The sequence below is a fragment of the Lycium barbarum genome, chromosome 1 (genome assembly GCF_019175385.1).
Source record: "Lycium barbarum isolate Lr01 chromosome 1, ASM1917538v2, whole genome shotgun sequence".
NCBI classification, from domain to species: domain Eukaryota; kingdom Viridiplantae; phylum Streptophyta; class Magnoliopsida; order Solanales; family Solanaceae; genus Lycium; species Lycium barbarum.
This window is the reverse complement of record NC_083337.1, coordinates 144,419,289-144,439,638: the sequence shown is the minus strand read 5'-3', so window position 1 is coordinate 144,439,638 and position 20,350 is coordinate 144,419,289. Positions and strand designations below refer to the sequence as shown.

Sequence of the window (20,350 nt, the reverse complement as noted above, 5' to 3'; positions counted from 1 at the left end):
CGATGGGGTGATTGTGGTGGTGCATGTCACGACCCAACCCCGTGGGCCGCGACCAGTGCCCGAGCTGGGCACCTATACGTACCCGATACCCCAAATTAGCATATTAACAGAATAATAATATAATAATAATATTAGTGGTCGCTACAGAACTTAGCAGAAAAGCAGACTTGGCACACATAGGCCGATAAGGCCATCACAGAACAGAATATCCCAAACATATGTACAGAACCCACACAGATGTATCCACAGACCTCTACAGAACATATCATAATCATAAGACGGGACAGGGCCCCGTCATACCCTGAACAAAGTACATATCCAGATAGCAGTGACAGACTGTACCAAAAGATGGGCTCTGTAGAAGAGAGCGCCCCAAATAGCAGAAATAGGATCCTAAACGTGTGGATCAGCGAACCTGTCGTCAGTACCTGCGCGGCATGAAAACGCAGCCCCCGAAGAAAGGGGGTCAGTACGAAATATGTACTGAATATGTAAAGCGGAATCACAGAAGTCAAATCATAATGATTACAGAAAATGGGTACAAAATCCAGAGTGTCAAATGCATATTTCCAAATCAGACAGAATGTGTACAGAAACATATGTCATATCATATCCGATCCCTGCCACGGGACTCGGCAGACAGAACGTGGTCACCCTCCCGACACTGGTGCCACAATACAGAGGAATCAGAAAAGGGGGCGTGGCCCCGTATCATAAAATGTCATATCAGAATGGCCATAACAGATCAGATCAGAATAGGCGGACATGGCACATCATACTCCACAGACCCATGTACGCGTATACCTGCCCCCTCACATCGGGGCGCGGCGAACAATGCAGAGAATTACGCTTGACAACATATCCTGGCCCGGGCTCAGTGTGGGAAACATTGGGACATCCACGAATGGAGTAGTGAGAGACTAATGCAATTTAAAAATATCATAAGTATTTTCAAAGACTCGATGAGGCGTAGCAAAGACAAACAAATCAAATGGAGTCGGACGGAATCATAATAAATGTATTCCAGATATCATAATAAATTACAGAAGTCTGACTTTCCCGAAGTCATTCCGGGTGTCAAAATAATTTATACTATTTAACAGAATATTTAAAATTATATTCGTTAAGCGATTAGTAGGGTAATTAAAACATTTCTTTCAAAAATCGCTTAAAAAGGAAGCTTTAACACATTAGGGGCAAAAACGTAAATAGTGGGCCCGCCTCAGAACAAATAAGGCGGCGGGCTCAAAGTGTGCCCTCTAAACATATAATATCATCTACGAAGGTTATACAAACATCCTATGACTTTCTGAGTAATTTAGAGCACAATTGCATAATTTCAGAAAAAGCGTATCAAAATGGTTCAATTCTACTGAAGGAAAAACTGAAATTTTGTCTTGCGGATTCCGAGGGCCAAGAGGTCCTTCGAGGCCCGGATCCGACCCTAATACACTAAGGGCATGCCAAGGGAAGAATTGGGTTTACTTTACATACCTTTCACGCTCCTTAAGCCTTTCCAATCTCACTTCCCGTTTCGTCGAAAAACTGCAATTGGTCAAGTTTACCAATTGTGAATTATTAATGCCATTATTTCAACTTTAAGCATATTTGGCTACCGAAATTTCGGCAGCACTTCCCCTATACATATGACACCCCGAGAATTCAACTCGGCTATAAATCATCAACAACAACCCAAACGACAACAACAATATCAACAATGAACATTAAAAACACAAATATCCTTCAACTAGTCATTTTTCTCACAAGTTGACATAATCTTCAATTCAACCCAACTTTCAACTAAGATCAATAATTTCATATTCAACAACCATCATGATCATCACCATATAAATCTAAAGACATCTCATACCATTTCCCTTAGGATATACACTTGATATACATGATATACACTTTTCCGCCAAAAGCATAACTTATGCAAAACATCAAATCTTTGGCATATAATTTCATAACAAGTTTCCAACTTCCAAATTCATCAACCATAATCATAATTCACATCTTAACAACTTCATTTCCATAATATCACAAAATTATTCTAAAGTGACATAATCATCTACATTCCAACTTCAACCAAAATTCATTCAACTTTCATTCCCAATATAATTTCCATCATAACCACAACTAGAATGCAACATAAAATTCAACTCATATATGTATACAACATATATACACCCATGGCTACATATATATATACATACCCACTTTGCAAACTTCCTTATTTCCATAATTTCTACTCATTTCCACATACCACAACATAAACAAACCTTCATAACATAAGAAAAAGGAATTGATTCTTACCTTTTTCTACAAACTTCTTCACTTGAACAAATTGTCAACTTGAAGAAATAAGTGCTCCTTCTTCCAAAACAATTACACCAAGTTGTAGAGGACACTTAATTTAGTAGGAATTCAACAAGAAAATAATTTTAGAGGCAAGATTTTGAGGGGTGATTTTTCTATGGCCAAACCCGAAATGCCCTCTTTTTGTTCTTGTTTTTCTCTTGTTTTTCCTCCTATTCTTTCTCTTGAAAGTTCTATGGAATTTGGATGATTAAGTGGTCTTTTATTCATTGACCACATGACTTAATTCCATGGGCTTGGATCATTTTTATGGACCATGGCCGAATGGCTCCTCACTTGGGCCTGATTTTTTTTTTTCATTTTTTTGGGCCAACTCGGTTGGTCCCGAGTTGGGCCTAGCCCACTGACCTTTCGACCTTAAAACGTTCATATCTCCTTGTACCGACGTCACCTGGGAACCCACGACCTATGGATGGAAAGCTAATTCAATTATCTACAACTTCTATTTCAAGGTATTTTCGAAATTCCAAACTTACAATACAGTTTTTGCCTCCCAAAGTCAGGTCACCCGAAAACGTTTTCTTAAAAATATTCGTTTGGAGGGTTTCCACTTTGATTTGGTCCAAAGGTACTTCATGAGTTGTGTTTAACTTTACATATGTGATTCATATGACTTTTCAGATGTTCCAAAAAAAATCTCGGTATGTGGGCCCCACCCCAGCAGATGCTCCGAGGTTCAAAAATACGGGATATAACAGTGCAGATGAGAGAAGGGGAGAGAGAAAATATTTTAGGGTTTTGAGAAGATGAAAAATCTGAAATGGGTAGTGTGGGGGAATAGAGAAAGATAAATGTATTTGAGTATGTATTTACCAATTGTAATTTAGAAAATTTAATTAGCTATTAATAATAATTAAATGAAAGGGCAGTTATTATGAATAAATAGGTACTAAAAGAAGCTACAACCAGTAAATTTTCCTATATAAAAACCGCACCGGGCTTGCCAGGGAATCGATTTTAGGTCTTTCATGTGGAAAATCACTCGTTGAACCAGCTTACACACCCTTGCGGGTTACTATGTACATATTTTTTTCCTATGAGACACAATTAACTGACTTGGCACATAATGTGGGTTTCACAATATTTGAGCATGTGAATGTTGTCTGATGTGGAATATAGCGGTAATATATCAATTTACTGAAGGTTTTATTTAAATTCTAATTTTTTACACCATTTTTACTCTTCTCCTCGACCGTTTCTCTCCTTTTTCGTTGTCCAAATTATGTGGCACATAACATGACTTTTATTTAACGGTAATATTCTATCGATCAACGTAATTTGTATAGAATTTTCTTTAAAACTTTTTATATTTATAAACCCATATGGTTCGATTTTTTAAACAATACAAAATCAAGCCTAATCGATTTTTTTTATGGATTGGATTTGAGTTTTCTATTTGGTGCATTTTTTTCACGTGAACATCCCTAATGGGATATTTTGGAGGACCAAGAGAGGTGACGGTGGGTCCCTGGATCAAAACTTGTCACGGGAAAGGATCTAACACAACTGATATGAATAGTGGGCCCCTAACTAAATTGATGAAATTTTCCTGTTTCTAACTTTTCACTTTAGGTGCCATCACAGCCACGTTGCGTTTCCAGAAGATGTTTCCACTTTGTTTAATGTACTTGACCCACGTTTTTATTGTTCTCATTACGGATACAAATGTACTCTTCTCTGTTAAAGTGATAACATTTAATTCTACATGACACTAATATTTGATGAGATAAATGTTACATGACATACCACCTCATCACTCATAACCCATTTTATCCATCTCCTATATTTATTCTTTCACCGCTAAAATTTCCTTCCTCTCCCTCACCATTCGAGATCGCCAAAAACTTTTTAAGGATCCAGATCACCTGCTCTCCACCACTGCTGATGTTATTTGACATTTGTTACCTTAAACTAAAAAATTACTCCACTACATCGGGTTATCAATGGAGTCCAAGATCATGTATTAATCAACCTTTAGATGCAATGAAATTCAGAAGCTCGAACAAACTAATTGAATTATGATAGCAGGTGATTTAAAACAAATGAAGTTATGTTACTATTATACTAATAGATGTTGAACGGTGGAAGGATATCCTTAAATTCAGTTAAGTCGATAGATTTTAGTAAAATGTGCTTCCACAACAGAAATTTAAGCTTGATATCACAATTATGTAATCTGGTTTCTTATAAAACAATATCAATTAATTTGAGATCATGGTATTGAAACAAATTTCGTAGTTAAGCCCAACTGTCTGTGGAAGAAGACTGTCAACACCAACCGGGTCACACTATATACCATCAATGTATCCCCAGATATAGAGGCAGTGATGGTAACGGTAATTGTGGTGGAGAGAGAGGAGATCGTAGTGGTGGAAGAAATGGGGAAGAAAGGGCTAAATGGGTTGGGGCGGTGAAATGACATGCTACGTGACATCCACTTCATCAAATGTTAGTGTCATGTAAGACTGAATCTCCACCTTGAATAAATTTAACGGAGGAGGAGTATATTTGAATAGATAGTATAACCGCATGGACATTTTTTGACTCAAAGTATAATGAGGGGTATATTTGATCCTTTTCCGTTAATAATATCATATGGAATGGACGATTATGGTAATCATATACGGTAGAGACGATACTGATAACTTTATGCGATGGACGATTCTGGTAAATATATGTTTTTATTCATGCTCATGATAAATTATTTGCCGCAACTACCTTTAAGAGGTAATTCACTACTAAAAAACTGATAAAAATTGACGGACAAAAAACCGACGGAAAACCGACTCACTGCGTCGGTTTTCTGCATTTCTAATATTTTTAATTATTTTAATTAGAAAACCGACGGACGACGTCGGTTTTATTTTTAAAAATATTTTAAATAATATGCAATTCATTTTGTTTTTAAAAAAAATAATAAACAATTTTTTTTTTAAGAAACCAACGGATAGGGTCGGTTTTTTTTTTTGGGTCAAAATTTGGTCAATAGGCGGAAAAAACCGACGGATAGGGTTGGTTTTGTCCGTCGATTTTTTTTTTTAACAAAATGGCAGACGGGTTTTATTCCCATTTCTTCTCCTCTTCCCAAATAAAACTCCCCATTCCCCTAAAACCCTACCTGCCGGCCCCCTCCCCTCCGCCCAGCCCCGCCGTCCATTTCCCTGCCGCCCAGCCCCGCCGCCTGCGCAGCCCGCCCCCATACCCCAGACCCGTTTTGAAGGCCGCCCAGCCCCGCCGCCTGGGCAGCCCACCCTCACATACCCCAGACCCGTTTTGAAGTTAATAAATTGAGGTTAGTTTCTCTTAAATTAGGACTTTTAAAATTCTTTCAATTTTAGTTTTATTTGTAGATTTTAGGCCTAATGTTAGTCTATTTAGCTTTGTTAAACATCATTTGCAATGTTATTAATGTTGAATTTGTGAAAAAAATGTAAACTTTATTTGACTAGTTTACTTGTCATTTTCTTTTTTTGCTTGAGATTGTGCTATATTTCATGTTCTTTGTCAATGTATTTGCGTTAGCTTAGTTATCATTCTTTGTAATATTATTGATGTTGAATATGTGCAAAAATGTATACTTTCATTATTTGACTAGTTTTTTTTTTTTTTTTTTTGGATTGTGCTTTTTGTTAGAATCCATAAGTTATTAGAATTGTTATTGATCATTCCAAATTAGAATTAGTTGAGATTGTGCTTTTCAAAGTTAGAATTGTTAAGTTATAGTATTTCTATAACCTCAATACTAAAATGTAGACTTTATTTCTTTAGATTTACTTTTCAATTTTTAGAATTGGTTGGGATTGTGCTTTTCAAAGTTAGAATTATTAAATTATGTTAGAATTATTAAGTTATAATATTTCTATAACCTCAAAACTAAAATGTAGACTTTATATGACTAGATTTACTTTTCAATTTTTAGAATTAAAGTTAGAATCCATAAGTTATTAAAGTTAGAATTGTTATTGACAATTCAAAGTTAGAATTAGTTGGGATTGTGATTTTCAAAATTATATTAAAGTTAGAATTCATAAGTTATTAAAGTTAGAATTGTTATTGAGAATTCAAAGTCAGAATTGGTAGGTATTGTGCTTTCTTAAATTATTGATATTCAATTTGTGAAAAAATGTAAACTTTATTTGTCTAGTTTACTTTTCATATATATATATAGACATATGCCTGCGATTGTGCTATTTTTTATGTTCACTGTCAATGTATTTGTGTTAAAGTTAGAATCTATAAATTATTAAAGTTAGAATCGTTGTTGAGAATTCAAAGTTAGAAGTGGTTGGGATTGTGTTTTCTTAAATTATATTTTAAGTTAGAATTCTTAAGTTATAATATATTTCTATAACCTCAATAATTTGTGGGTATAGTTTTGTAGATGGATCGTATGTGGATGTATAATATGAATAATAGTAATCGTGTGGGTGTACATGATGAATTTGTTGATGGGTTTATCACACATGCAATGTCACTTCACCCTTTTCAAAATGAAGGGGTAATTAGGTGTCCTTGTTCTCATTGCCGGTGTATGAAGTATTTTAAACCGAAGGCGGTTAGGGTTCATTTATATAGTCGTGGGTTTAAGCAGAAATATTATGTTTGGACTGATCATGGAGAGACTGATGGGGTCAATGGTATATTTTACAATATGGTTGTCGGTGAAAGTAGTGTGTCGCAGCAATATAGTCATGTCCAATATGATAGAGTTAATGATGTGGTTAATGATGCTTTTGGCATACAGTCTGAGTTTGAACCTGAGCAAAATTTTGAGGAACCTCCTAATGAAGAAGCAATGGGCTTCTATCAAGAATTAGAAGAGGCTAGTCGTCCACTTTGGGTGGGGAGTCAGCATTCTACGTTGTCTATTGCAGTTAGAATGATTAACATCAAATCAGATTGGACTGTTGCTGAAGCTGCTATGGACTCAATGATTAAGCTTGTAGGGGAATTAGTTAGTCAGGAATTCGACATACCTAAGAGTTACTATGAAGCAAAGAGATTGGTTTCCAAATTAGGATTGTCGTATGATAGAATTCATTGTCGTCCAAACGGTTGTATGTTGTTCTATAAGCAAGATGCTAATTAAAATGAATGTAAAATATGTGGACATGCGTGTTATAAGCGGACACCTAATAGGAAAATGGTTCCAATTAAGGCGATGCATTATTTACCTATTATACCTAGGTTAAAGAGGTTGTTTGCATCGCTGAGTTCTGCTACTCACATGAGATGGCACAACGAAAATAGAAGGCCACCTGGTGTTATGTGTCATCCATCGGATGGAGAAGCGTGGAAATTTTTTGATAGAACTTATCCTGATTTTACTAGTGAACCAAGAAACATTCGTTTGGGTTTATGTGAGGATGGCTTCACACCATACTCTGTTTCGGTTGCACCCTATTCTTGTTGGCCTGTATTTCTTACTCCATATAATCTACTGCCTAAGATGTGTATGACAAGTCCCTATATATTCCTAAATTGTGTTATCCCTGGTCCTCGTAATCCGAAAGTTTTGATTGATAGACATCTACAACCTTTGATTGATGAGTTAAAACAATTGTGGTGTGAAGGTGTAGTGACATATGATATATCAACTAAGAGCAATTTCAATATGCGAGCTTCTTTGATGTGGACTATTAACGATTTTCCTGCGTATGGGATGTTGTCTGGTTGGATGACTGCTGGAAAGGTTGCTTGTCCTCATTGCATGAAAAATAGTAAAGCTTTCACTTTAAAACATGGCCACAAAAAGCTACGAGACATATGTCGACTCAGGATCAGTTATTCCTAAAGACCCACACAAAAAAGAAGAAGCAGGAGTCGGATCCGACCGTATGGGTTGAGGAAAGGGCTCGTAATTCCTATGTAAGTGATAATTTTATTATTTAAGTAATTATATATAAGTTTAATTATGATATATTCGTTATATACTAAGTTTCATTTTTTAATATACAGACGTAATTTATGGATGATGTGAACCAGTACAGTCAAACTCAGCCTGAGCATCCGAGCCGTCCTCCACCGGAATTAGAGATAGATTTTTGGTGTAGAGCAGTTGGGGGAGTACAAAAGGGTAGAGCGTACGGTCTAGGCCCAAGGAACAACTTAAGTCGCCTTCGGTCAGGATTGCGAGGTGAAGGGTCTTCTCGACAAGCCGAGGGAGTTGATGGTGTTTAGGTCACAGCTATGGCGCAACAAATTGCTGAACTTAATAGGAAATTAGCTGAGACTGAGGCAAAAAGAGTTGAGGAAAGTAACTCCACGAAAGCGAGCCTTGAATCGCTCATGGCACAAGTTAAAAGCCACATTGCATGTGGAAAATTTGGTGTGCCCCCTCCCCCCCTCCTCCCGACCCAGAAGATGATGATGACGGTGATTACGTAGCCCGGACACCAGATGATCAGTTGTAGTAGTTTGGATTTAATAATGGACTTATGTTAATACTAGTTAATGGTACTTTTGGTTGGACATTTAAATATTTTTGAACATTGAAGGTCTATTTAGATCGTATTTGATGTGTTTAGATAGTGTTTGATGTATTTATTATTATTTAGGGTGATTTTATGTGTTGTAGCTCTTTTAGAATTGATTTGGAGTATTTTAATGCTAGTTTTGAGCAGCTTTTGGTACTAGTTTTGGTACTGGTTTCTGTGCAGGTGTGGCTGCAGAAAATGCAGGAATTGCATGCAGGAAATTTTCCAGAAAACCGACTCAGTCCGTCGGTTTTCTGGAAATTAATTCTTAAAATTTATGAAAAAACCGACGCACTGTGTTGGTTTTTTATTTAAAATAAAAAAATTTAAATACTGCGTCGATTTTTTCATAAAATATATATTGTTTTTATATAAGATAAAAAATCGGAAATTAAAAAAACCGACTCAGTCCTTTGGTTTTTTTAATTTTATTTATTTTTTAAATTATTGGATAAAACCCGACGGACCACATAACCGACGCAGTCCGTCGCAAAAAATCGACGTGGTCCGTCGGTTTTCAAAAAGCGAGGCGTAAACCGACGGACCGTAAAGGGTCGGTTTCCCGTCGGTTTCATTGAAAAAATCGACACAGTCCGTCGATTTTCGTCGTCGATTTTTGCCAATTTTTTAGTAGTGATTATGAATAATAACTACTCTTTATTTAATTTACTTTTCGTAGCTATAATCATTTTCTAATTATAACTCAAAAGTAGTGCTTGTAACTCAAAAGTTTTCTCTTTTCAATTGATTTTCACTCACCTCCCACATTTATTTTCTACCTCACCCCACTCTTTCTCTCTGTCTGTTCCCTCTCCTCACCCTCCCCCACCCCCCACCCCCTCCAAAAAAAAAAAAAACACTTTTCTCTGAACTCCAATATGATGGAGATACAAAGAGATTTCCTCCGATTTAGATGAATTTACAGTTGTCGGTTCTTCAATAGCAATGCCGAAATCTAGCTGCCGGAGTTGGATCTGATCTGAAAATCAGATCTAGGCTGATATGAGGTAAGTGATTGGTTCTCTTGTTTATGAGTGACCAAGAAGAAGAGGATAAAGTAGCAGAATTAGTTGCCATAAGAAAGTGATGAAGAATGCTCTAAACTGGTGAGAAACAAATATAGTGGAACCCATTTTAAGGAAGAGGAGATTTTCGATTGGATTAAAAGGAACCGACAACTGTAAATTAAAAGGATTTCTGATTGTATTAAAATGAGATTTTCGATTTGATTTAAAGGAACCCATTCTTCATTAATTAAAAGGATTTCTGATTATAAATACATTCAAATACAGTCGAATAAATTTAACTTTGTGACGTCGGTGGCGACCTTACTGATCCAAGCTCAAATGCATTCAAATACAACCAAAATAAAAGGATATATCTATATTTAAATACACAGCTCCGTCTGTATTTAAGTGCACTGGAATACAATCATTTTGAATACACATGTATTCAGAGAAATTAAGGTTGCATGTATTCAAATACAGTCAAATACACGTGACATTAAATAAGGTTGGATACAACTGAACAGTGTATTCAAATACATTCAAATACAACGAATTTGTCATAAACTAGCTACAAATTATAAATTGATAAAATGTAGTTACTAATTATTAATAACCCTTAAAAGCAGTGTTTTAAAAGGCGAGAGCGTGAGGCGGGAAGTTTTACTTAGTACGGAGCGAGGCGTAAGCCCCATGGATCTTTAAATTTTAAATTATAATATAGTAAAATAGTATAATAACACACAAATTATAAAAAATATATTAATAGTTTGACAAATTTAAAACTTGATTAAATTAAAGAAACTCATAGAAAACAAAATTTCCAACATGATTTTACAAGTATAAATAATGTAATGATTTAAAAGTTATTATAAGATGCAAACCAACTCTAACCTCTTAACTTTCAAACAAAAGAATCACAATTTCTCAAAGCATACTACGATCATATATACTATGCAATTTACTTCCCTAAAAGAAAATAATCAATAAAATTTATCAAATTATAATTAAAACATCACTCATGATCACTCCTTCATGAATAAAAATAAATTTACTTTCAACTAGCAAAATAATAAACAATGATAATTTTGCGACATAGGACAAAAACGTGAAGATTAATGGCAAGTGAAGATGTAAAATTCGGCTATGTATCCTTAAAAGAAATGTTAAATGATATTCACCCTCACAGTGTTCTCATATAGTAAATATGCAATACTACGGTTTGTTATTTGAGTTACTTTTAATCGTCTTATTTATATAGATGAAGAAAACAACTAAGCATCATTCATTTAATAAAGAATTATGAGGTACAATAATGCTAACTGGGAGATTTGACACATAATTTGTATAAGAATTTTTAGGCGAGCCTCGAGTGTTAGGCGTGTTCAGGGCTTACAGTCGGGCTCTTGTGGCGTAAGCCTCACAGAACTACGCCCCACACGTAAGCTCCAAAGCGTTTTGCCATTGCCCCGTCCCGGGGTGAGCCCCGAGGCGAGTCCCAAACCTGCCTTTTAAAACACTGCTTAAAAGATAATTATTCCTATAAGTTTGTCCTTTATCTATGTGCAATGAATAATTGCGCTATCAGGTGCAGTGGACACTTATGAGATCCGGACCAATCCGGACAAGAGAAATACGGGGTTATGGTGCCACTTTCATGGCACGCACGAGCATGCTATGGAAGATTGTGCGAACCGGAGGATTGAGGTAGCCCAGCTGCTGCGAGCGAGGCACTTAAAAGAATACATCAGCGATCGAGCGAAGATCACCCTAAACCGAGTTCCCGGACAAAAGCCAGACAAGATGTCGTAACCTAGTCACACCATCAACATTATTTTCGAAGGCGAGATGGTGAACAAAATTACGTATACGTCACTAAGAAAGGCCAAAATTTCTGTCATAATGACTAGCCGTGCCTGGGAACCTCCTTAGAGTAGCACCATCTCTTTCTCCGACAGTGACTACTTAGGACTTGCCCCTTTACCTAATGACGCCCTAGTAATATCTATTCAAATTGCTAATTCTTTAATTAAACGCGCACTCATTGATCCAGGGAGTTCGGCGAATATAATTTAGCTGCGAGCCCTGAAGGACATAAGAGTAGAGGAATCGATCATCTCGACAACTAAAGTGCTAGCAGAATTCAACATGTCAAGTGAACTGACCCGGGGAGAAATTGAGATACCGGTCAAGCTAATAGCACAAAATAGGACACGATCTTTGATGTCAGGTTCGGTGACATGTCTTACAAAGTAATACTGAGAAGACTGTGGATTCATTCAACGCGGGCATTTCCCTCCACTTTCCATCAAAAAATTAAATTCTCTACTTCTTGAGGAGTCGGGGAGATCAGAGGGGACTAAGGCGCTACCCGGGAAATGGAAGCTGCGGCAATAACGACGGGGGGAACGAATCTGACAAATAGCAACCAAAGATACCGGGACCAGAAGCCGAGGCCGGAGGAACGGCGGGGTGACACGCAAGGGTGGAGACAATAGAAGAAAGCTACCAGGATCAGACCATCCCAAAAGGGTTCGTTATTCCTGTAGATAAAGACCCCGCAGACTCAATCGTAAAAGTATTGAAACGCGTGGAGCTTTTCGAAAAACATCCCAAAAAGAAGGTACACCTGGGCTCGGGCGAGAGGAATAGATTTTTAAATTCTTTAAAAGCTAACTCAAATTGCTTTGCTTGGTCTCACCTGGACATAACAGGAATTCCTCCAGAAATAGCCATACACCCGCTATGCTCGGATCCCAATCACCCCCTATAAGACAGTGGAAGCGACCGATCTCCGCCATCCGGGACTAGTTCGTCAAGGAAGAGGTGACGTGGTTGCTCAACATTGGATCGGTCCAGAGAGTGGAGAATCCGGATTGGCTGACAAACGTGGTGTGGTCCCTAAGAATCGTTACTTTCTTATTTTTTTAGCTTCTAGAATCAATTAATATTTTCTTTATTGCTTATTTTTTCATCAACCACGATCATCATTAATCCGAACCAGGCTCATAAACGAGTTCTCGAGGTTGGATACGTCCTACTTGTCTTCAAATCCTATAAAAATAAATCTCTAACTGGTTTTCTAACTGAATCAGATTTCACCAGAAAACACTTGTGATGCAGGTATTGGATAGATTTGGATTCTGCAAACAAATTGCCTTATGCAAGAGATAGATTGGTGGAGTATTACTTTTGGATAATGTGTATTTTGAGCCTAAGTATAATCGCGCAAGAAAAATGCTGACAAAAGTAGTCAACATGACCTCCATCATTGATGACACCTATGATGCTAGAGGAGAAATTCGAATGGATATCTTTCATTTTTCTTCTTTCAGAATGAAGTATCTCAAAAACAATTTCTTCTTGAAAAGAAAGATGGAGCTAGCATAGGTACCTTTTTTATGTTCCTTGACTGATTATAAGTATAGGAGAGGGGAATACAAATTTTTATTTGTACTCTTCATCATCTTACCATCCGTAAAAGAATTGCCTTTTGGGTAATTCAATAAATGTATGGGAGGTAAGGTGAAGTCCCCCTCCTATGTACAAATTATTGATGATACATGGAACTGTGCAGTTCAATTAAAAAAAAAAAAAAACTACAACAACTCTGTAGCTTGAGGGATGTGTTCTACGATGAGTCCATGAGGAAAGTTTTTTTTTTTTCATCCATGAGGCAAGCTACTTGAGTTACATATAGATCGATGCAATTAATGTGGCTACATACTCTCAATATTTCAGTTTATGTGATATAGATTCAATCAACACAGAGTTTAAAAAAACACAAAAATAATATAATTTTTAAAATGTTATAGCGATTGTGTAGTTATATAGCTTGTGAGACATGTGATCTTATAGAACAAAACAACTCAGATGGAAATTTTTGTACTCGATCATACTCGCAGGGGAGCACCCTTTATTGAGTTTGAGCATTTAATCTACACTTCCATCGATATGTAGAATTTAAGAGACGCAAGAGTTATATTATTTTAAAACAAGAAAGGCATATTGTTTAACTTGGTTTTCTTCTCTTATGATATTAGTAAATAAATTTCTTTTCATCCAATAAGAATTTAGCACGTTATTTTTTTTAATTTAGCAACTCACATCATTAGTGGCCAAACGTGGGCCATAACTTACCATACTTCTATCAATACTAGCCATATATGCCCGTGCGATGGACGGGCCGAACATGTTTATTCACTTTAATTAGTGATGAGTCGTGAAATTACGCGATATTCGATGCTAATTCCTTAAGTTTTTGCGACTCTTTAAGCACTTTTGTTGTTACTTTTTGTGTTTTTATGTTGTTTTGTAGGAAAAGATGCCCGGAGAGCATAAGCGATCAAAATGGATCAAAATAGACCAAAATGGAACAAAATAGAGCAAAACAAGCCAAGTAGCTGAAATGAGTGATCAGAAGAAACCAAGTGAAAAGAAAGTCAAAAAGAGACCAAACTGGACCATTTTGCAAAACTGTCAAAACTGGACAGTTTTGCAAAAACGGGACAGATTTGCAAAACTGTCAAAAGTGGACAGTTTTGCAAAAACGGGCAGAATTGCAAAAACAGAAATATGAGGGCAGATTTTGACATTTTTTGGACTTGGAAAAATTGGGGGGAGCTACAAAAGAGAGGCTAGGGCAAAACATTATCATCTTTTGCCATTTTGCAAGTTTTGGAGGCTAGGGTTTTTCTACACCATTCGAGGAGAAGATTGGAAGCACTTCAATGAGATATTTCTTAATCCTTTCTTCAATTCCTTGTTTTGTATTGTATATCTAACTGTGTAGTATTTATTTTCTTCACTTGAATCTTGTTTATGGAAATATTCTATGATTAAAGTGTTGAATGAAACTCTTGTTTTGCTTATGTATTGAATGATTTTTATTCCTAATGAAGTGGGTTATCGTTGATTTAATTAATCTCGTTCTTGAATGTTTCCAAAGGGATTATCTAACCCTAGGACTCACCCATTTACTTAGATTGAGCTCGGAAGAGGAAATCTAGGTTGGGAAAGATTAATTAACAAGAATTTGGGTCATTAAACTCATCTAATAACTTGAGCTCGGAAGAGGATAATTACTTGAGGTTAAATTGATTGTACCTAACATCACACTCTAAGGCTTGGAAAAGCTTAGAGTGAAATTCATTGATTTGGTTGGAAGACTTTCAATGAGATTTTAGATATCATTATCTATCAACACAAACCCGCTCTTAGTTGTAAAATCGTAAAATACGTTGAATCGTTACTTGAGTGTAATCTCCTATTATCCATGCTTGTGGCCATTGATCATTTTACTTGCTTTCTAGGTTAGTTTACATTTCCGCATTAGTTATAATCTTAATCAAAAACCCAAAATATCATTTATCGTTTGACTTTAGTTTAGTTGGTGAAAGTTTCTTACTTTCTTAATCGCCTAACATATTGTTCCATGTGGGATCGACCCCGACTCATAGTTGGGTAAATATATTGCATACGACCGTGTACACTTTCTCTTTGAGGAGTGTATTTGGACGTTATCAATTAGCCTGTCTTTAAGGCTTGTATTTTGTAAATAATTTTTAAAAAATTGGCATAATCATGACAATGAAAGTTGTTCATCAATGTGAAAATGAAAATTAGTAAGAAGGTTAATATTTTGATTTTAGATTTTTTCTTTTAAATTGTTTAATATCTTATATGTATACTGACAAGTTGATATCTATCTCAATCAATTAACTGTTCAGATCGAAACATAAGAATGATTGTTGTATATATTGGTTTTTTTAAAAGCAAAACTAATAAAATATTTTTATTAAATTAATTAAAAAAATATTAGGAAATAAATGTGTCGGATAATTAAAATTGAAGTGCATACCTGTATGGAATAAATATTAAGTATTATGACATATTAGAAATGCGATATGTTATATCGTAAATCACCAAATTTTAATTCCGAAATGAAAATATAAACTAATACATTTTATAAATGTAAAGAAACAATAATCAGAGAATGCAAAAGAGAGTAAGATAAGTAAGTATTGACAAAGAGTTTTCATTCTTTCTTAATACTTTAAACGTGAAAAGAGGACGAACAATAGCAATGCAAATTTGTATCAAAAGTCATATAAATTGCACACCTTAACCAATTACTTTTTTATCCACTTAGACATTTGTCATAGTCTCTCTCCAATAGACTATTTTCAAGAATATTGATTAGAAAGGATTAATTTTATTTTGGTTTTATAAATGAACAAGTAATTTGGACACACTCATATTATATTTTCCAAGAACGCGAAAAGTCAAAAGTGAACAAGTAAAAGTGCACAGAGAAAATAAATGTGTCGGAGAATTAAAATTGAAATGCATACGTCTATGGAATAAATATTAAGTACTATGACATATTAGAAATGTCCACGTGGGATTAGAAAATAGTTGGGTAAAGTGTACAAGTTATATAGCTTATTGTACAAGCATTCATTGCGTGTACAATTTGTTAAGCTTTTGGTACAAGTTTGGGAAGCTGTGTTCGTACCCCCTAGCCACTTATGAGCCGTGTTCATCCCCCCCCCCCCCCCCCCCCCCCCTCCCCCCCTCCCAAGCCGCTTATTAAATATCAAGTACCATGACACAAGTACTTTATTTATTAATTCTTAAATAACGTGAAAAGTCAAAATGAACAAGTAAAAGTGCACGGAAGAAATAAACATGTGTCGGAGAATTAAAATTGAAGTGCACACGTGTATATATGAGAAGAGAATAAATATTCAGTACTATGACATATATCCACTCGGGATTTATTAATTCTCAAAGAATGTGAAAAGTCAAAAGTGAAAATTAAAGTGCATGGAAGAAACAAATTTGTGTACGAGAATTAAAATTGAACTGCATATGTCTATACATGAGAAGAGAATAAATATTCAGCTAGAACACGAAAAGTCAAAAGTGAACAAGTAAAAGTATACGGAGAAAATAAATATATCGGAGAATTAAATTTAAAATGCATACGTGTATACATGAGAAGGGAATGAATATTAAGTACTATGACACATGTCTACATGGGATATAAAAATAGTTGGATAAAGTGTACATATTATATAGCTCATGGTACAAGAATTTAATGTGGGTACAATTCGTGAAGCTGTTGGTACAAGCTTGGGGAGCCGTGTTCGTCCCTCCCCAAGCCGCTTATTATATATAGAAAAATAATACAGATAGAAATGTAAAAAGCCAAAAGTGAACAAGTAAAAGTGCATGGAGGAAATAAATTTGTGTGGGAGAATTAAAATTGAACTGCATATGTCTATACAAGAGAAGAGAATTAATATTCAGCTAGAACATGAAAAAGTTAAAAGTGAACAAGTAAAAGTGTACAAAGGAAATAAATATGTTAAGAATGTAAAAAGTCAAAAGTGATCAAGTAAAAGTGCATGGAGGAAATAAATATGTGTAGGGAAATTAAATTGAACTGCATATGTCTATACATGAGAAAAGAATAAATATTCAGCTAGAACATGAAAAGTTAAAAGTGAACAAGTAAAAGTGCACGGAGGAAATAAATATATCGGAGAGTTAAATTTGAAGTGCATACGTGTATGCATGAGAAGGGAATAAATATTAAGTATTATGACATATGTCTACGTGTGATATAAAAATAATTGAATAAAGTGTACAAGTTATATAACTTTTGGTACTTTTTCTATAAGAATGTAAAAAGCCAAAAGTGAACAAGTAAAAGTGCATGGAGGAAATAAATTTGTGTAGGAGAATTAAAATTGAACTGCATATATCTATACATGAGAAGAGAATAAATATTCAGTTAAAACACAAAAAGTCAAAAGTGAACAAGTAAAAGTGCACAGAGAAAAGAAATATGTCGGAGAATTAAATTTGAAGTGCATATGTCTATATATGAGAAGAGAATAAATATTAAGTATTATGACATATGTCTACGTGGGATATAAAAATAATTGAATAAAATGTACAAATTATATAGCTTTTGGTACAAATTTACACTATGGGTACAATTTGAAAAGTAGTGGGTACAAGGAGGGACTGCTGTGTTCGTCCCTCCTTGGCACTTATTATATATAGAAAATTTTCTCCATTTTCAATTAACAATCATTTTTATTCAAATAAAATTGTCCCAAAATTGTTACTTTAGGGATTCAGAATTAAAGTTGACAATTATTTTCTACCATATTCTTAATATCAAAGAGGAAAAATTTATTAGGTATAATTTAGTAAATTTTATCTTGTATTTATATTTAAAAAATTCATATATAGCAATAGTTCCGCCTCTAATTACGAAATATAGCGATATTTTGTTTATTTACGAAATGTAACAGCAGTTTGTTTCAAAATATAGCGGAATACATGGTATCCGGGCTCAAGCGTAATATATTGTATCGTGCTTATTAAGTGTGCATAACTATACTCGTGTCGTGTGGATACAAGATCAACTTATATACATTTACATACACTTTACAACCATTACCCTAAAAAAGTCACACATACAACTTACATGCATACAACACACACTTTACATACATACAAACATACACTTGTATGTCACAGTATGACATGCATATTTTATGAGATAAACTCGTATCATCACCACACTCAAAAGAAACAACGCTCACAGTCTTTATTTTTCTTCACATATTATTTTCTTACATTGTCATGGATTAAGCTTTCAACTCTCCATTTTGTTTTCTCTCTCAATTGGTGTTTAAGGGCAATTTGCACGATTCTCCTTATTTAGGGGTGGTCTTTAATTTTTGCCCCTCAAATTGGTGGTCTTTATTTTTTGCCCTTCGCTAAAAACCCCTTGGTTTCGGGTTCGAACCCTTGCTCACTCAAAATTTTTTAAAAAATTTTGTAAGGTAGAGTTTGGATTCGCAAGACAGGCAAAACTCTACCTGATCAGGATGAGTTTGACTGCAAACTCTACTTACGGCAGAGTTTTGCCTTTGGCAAGGTAGAGGTTTGCATTAAAGCAATTTTTTTTTTATTCAGTTGTAATTTTGCAAAACTCTGCTTTAAGGCCTAGTCTTTTCTCAAATAGGCCTAATTTTGCTACGAAACTCTACCTTACAGATTTTCTTTTTTAAACTTAGCCGGGGGACGAACCCCAAACCTCATGATATTAGATGAAGGACAAAAATTAAAGACCGGTAATTTGAGGGTCAAAAATTAAAGACAAAATGGTCTTAAAATGAAAGTGAAAGTTTCGATTGTACGGGGCTTCATAGTCCAATTGGCCCATCAGATTTGGCTTTTGCGATTTGCATCAGTGTTTTAAAAGGCGGGGGCGTAAGGCGGGGCGTTTTACATACCCCTCGACGAGGCGCAAGCCTAGAGGCACGGGGCGTAAGCCCCATGGGTATTTAATTTTTAGTATTTCTTAAAATAATATAATTACAATAAATATTTTTAAATAGGTAAAATTACATAAAAAATAAAAGAAAACTGTAAATAAATGATATATATATATATATATATATGTGTGTGTGTGTGTGTGTGTGTGTGTGTGTGTGCGCGCGCGCGCGCGCTTGATCCTCACAAAAAAATGATCAAAGCAATCTATTATACACCGCTTATAACTTGTAATTATATATAACATTATTTTTTACAAGTATAAACAATACAATGAAATAAAAACTATTATGAAATGCAAATCAATTCTAACATTTTAACTTTCAAACACGGAAAAAAAACATAGTTTTTTAAAACACTATTACCATCATACTATTCATTTTATCTCCCTATAAGCAAATAATTAATAAAATTTATCAATATTACAATTAAAACATAACTTCTTCATGAACAAAAAATAAAATTATATGATAATTCTGATACATAGGACTTATGACCAATGACAAGTGAAAATGTACAATTCCGCTATGTGTTTTTTTTTTTTTTAAAATTAAGTGATATTCACCCTCACGACGTTCTCAAATAGTAAATATCCAATACTACGACTTGTTATATGAGTTACACCCAATCTTCTATTTCTATAGATGAAAAACTATTAAGTATCATTATTTTGTTAAACAATTATGAGGGTGAATGATTTTAATTAAGGAATTTAAAATATAATTTGTGTAAGAACTGTTAGGCGAGCCCTGGGCGTTGGGCGTTAGGCGTGTTTAGGGCGTACGGTTGGGCGCTTAGGGCGTAAGCCTCATAGGAATTAAGCCCCGCACGTTAGCCCCAGGGCGTTTTGCCACTGCCTTGCCCCGAGGCGAGCCCCGGGGCGAGTCCTCACACTGCCTTTTAAAACAATGATTTGCATAGCTTGCAACGTCTACTATTTCTCTTTCTTCAATTATTATTCTTAATTTCTTTTTGATGACTTTTTTCTGTAGTTTCAATAACGACCCCAGAACAAAAGCCAACGTGTTCCTTGGCCGCATTCAGAAATTACATAGATCAGTGGTTCAACTACATTATAAATAGCTCATAATATTCGCAGCAAATTTCGAAACTACAACTGCAAAATAACTA

At 35.1% G+C, this 20,350-nt stretch overlaps 1 long non-coding RNA gene across 1 annotated transcript; it reads left to right on the top strand.

Annotated features, from left to right (window-relative positions):
* Positions 1 to 11,388: 11,388 nt before the first annotated feature.
* LOC132641612 (uncharacterized) lies at positions 11,389 to 13,519 on the top strand. Its single transcript, XR_009582912.1, has 3 exons — positions 11,389 to 12,482; positions 12,574 to 12,751; positions 12,983 to 13,519. It is a non-coding gene; the product is annotated as an uncharacterized LOC132641612 (long non-coding RNA).
* Positions 13,520 to 20,350: the final 6,831 nt, after the last annotated feature.